Raw genomic sequence first — 2,999 nt, forward strand, 5'->3', positions numbered from 1 at the left:
GGCACAACCGGGACCCGCGCCCCTCCTCGGGGTGCCGCGGCGGCCTGGCGCAGCCGAGGAGGCGGCCGATGCTGCCGGGCCCGCTGGAGAGGCGGCGGCTTTTCCAGACGGACCCTTTCCGGGAGCGGAGGGAGGCGGAGCAGCCTTCCCGGCCGGGCCGGGGAGGAGCGGAGGCGTTCGGGTGCTTTGAGAGGAGCCCGCGGAGGGGCAGAGTCGGACAGGCCGGGGGTGTGTCCCTCCGGCCCCCGTGCAGAACCTCGAGGCCAGCAGCTGACTTGCATAAATTAAAATCAGATTTGTGCGTAAAATCGCGTGTTCAAGCGATGCGCCCGTCACAGCCTTCATGGTGTGGCTCATTCACGTTCTTGCGTTAGTATTACAATTTGTACAGGATTGGAGTCTGGGGAGTTCAATTACGTGTCCCGTCCATGTCTCATCTGCAGTATTTCTGATGGCTGTTTGCTCATAAATCAGTCCTTCGAAGTTCTCATCATCTTTCTGGCAATGGGAGTCCCCATGTTTGGAACTGTCACGTCACTGGTATTTCACACATCTGTTTCCTCCTACATTTAGGCTGATGGGTTTTGCTTTTCTAGATTTTTTCCATTAATAGTTTATCTTGTTACACGGGGATTGTTTGAGGGTTGCAGGAGTGCCCATTATTGATTTTACTCTTACCCTTGCTAAAGTCTCCACGTGGAACAAAATGTTCAGTAAATGGGTATGGAAAAGCAGACATCTCTATCAAAGGTCACATCACTGCTCCTTTTCTCTGAACATTTTTATTTTCAAAATGGCAGTGCTCTCTAACATACAGTCACCCTAAATGTAGTTGTTGGGTGTGTATGTAGTCATCTCTTCCAGGTATTCCTCTTCTTTCACTAGCCTGCCCAAATTACCCTTAGGATGAACATGAACTCATTGAGCTGCTTCTATAGGAAGACTGGGGCTGTTCATCAAGTCAGAGAGATCGTTAAACCCAAATCATCAGTGATTCTAAATTGTTTAAATTGCAAACCTGTTAACCAAGCTCCTAACCTTGCTAATGACAGTATCTGTGTGCTTTCCTGCAGGTATTATGCAGAAGTAGCCCTGGAAGTGTAATTTGGAAGACAATGTTACTTGGCAAACTAATGGAGGAAGAGAATTATTTTCAGGTGCAAATGTGTGGATCTGAGAGGCAAGAGGCAAACCAGATGACCAGAGATAGGGACTACATGAGCTTGATCAGGAATGGTGGCTGACGTGTGCCTCCAGCAATCTTCTGAGAGACTCTACTGAACAAAACACCTTTTTACTGTTCACAAATTCACAGGCACAGTTCTCAATAAGGGGTCAGCACAAGTATCTGGAGAACATTTGGATGCAGGGAACAGCAGCCTCCTACGATTCTGTTGCCTGAGCCAGATGCCTGTACAAGTGGACAATCCCAGTCTGTGGCTCAGTACCAATGTGAACTGAAATTTGACCTTCTCAGCTGGATGCACATGTTTGGCATTGTGGTGTTTGTATGGGCAAAGGAGAGCTGAGCTGAAAAGGGTGTTAAGAGAATGAGCCTGTGCTGAGGCTTGAGAGGAATCCCTGAGAACTCCTCTGAAAGAGGGAGTGTTTCAAATTTCTTTAGTAGAGCAGTGACTTTGGCTGGACACTCTTTCACAGAAGGTGTCAAAGACAAGGAAGATTTGAATGCTTAATCTTTGTTCAACCTCTTGCTTTGATTTTCTTTTAAGACTGTAAAAAAGTTGAAGGGTTGCTCCCTGCAGAGAACTGAAAATAAGCACTGTTGAGTCACTAATGTAGCTGTTCAGTTGCAGTATTGGCCTGTTTGCTTCTTGACTTTGATCCCTTCTCTCTGGGACAATTTGTTGCTTGAGTAAAGTTCTAAAATATCTCTTTTTTACTTACTAGTCTGCCACATGGCACCAAGCCCCCCAGCTACCAGAATAACCACTTGTTTAGAGACTACCAAGCATGGCACAAAGCTGCAGCAGGCTTAAACAGGCTGCTTGGACAAGAAAGAGAATGCTTCATACAAAAAGATCGCTGCAATCAGTAACATAAGTTTTAGCACAATGTTGAGTTAATTGTTTAAAAAGCCAGAAAAATTGTCAAACACTAACACAAATTAGGTCTTTAAGTGCAGGGATTCCTGTAAATTTTCAGTAGACTTGTTTGTTTAAACTGCAGTCTCTGTCTCCACCAGAGAGAGAGCCCATGGCTTATCCAAAAGTCTATTCAAATTCCTCTTGCTGAGGACTCTTTTATTCTTCAAATACAAAAATCAGAAGGTACCACAATGAGTCCTTTAGCCACAGCCAGCCACAGCATTCTTTTGCCCTTCTACTGGGCTGCCTGCAGGAGCTGGGGTGCTGCCTTCTCTCCAAGTCAGCTCTCTCAAACCTTAATAGGAATTGCCTTTTTCAGGAACCCACAGGGCCTGACCTTGCCCCTAAGAGGGGAAGGCAAATTTATTCATCTTTGCTCTGAAAAAAAAAAAAAAATCATATAATGCCAAATTAAAGGGCTGAGCTAACAATTAAAATTAATGGGCAATGACAGACCATTTGCAGTTACCTGCCCTGCAGGGTATTTTCCTAACTCACTGTGTGTGTGTGCACAAGCAAAAAGGGAAGTCAGGTAAGAGGAAAAGGCTCCATACTCCGCAGAAGCAGAGGGTGGCACTCTCTGCACAGCACAAAGCCCATACGTGGTGCTTTCCACTTAGAGCTATTATACCTATAAACATGTTTTTCTAAATATTTCCTTAGCAAACATCTTGTTCTCTAAACGCTGACAACACTGTGTTCCAATTCCCTCTGCTAACTGAATGTCTTTCTGTGTCCATATTTCTATTATTTGGTGTCACTCAGTCTACAAAGATTTCATTTAAAAAAGAAACCTGTGCTAACCACATATAAATAGCTCTATTACTGGCAGACTGCAATCAGTCTTAGGCGTCCAGCTCTCCTCCCACAGCCACTGAGGAAAAAAACAATTTT

Source organism: Calypte anna, chromosome 15 (assembly GCF_003957555.1).
Source record: "Calypte anna isolate BGI_N300 chromosome 15, bCalAnn1_v1.p, whole genome shotgun sequence".
NCBI classification, from domain to species: Eukaryota; Metazoa; Chordata; class Aves; order Apodiformes; family Trochilidae; genus Calypte; species Calypte anna.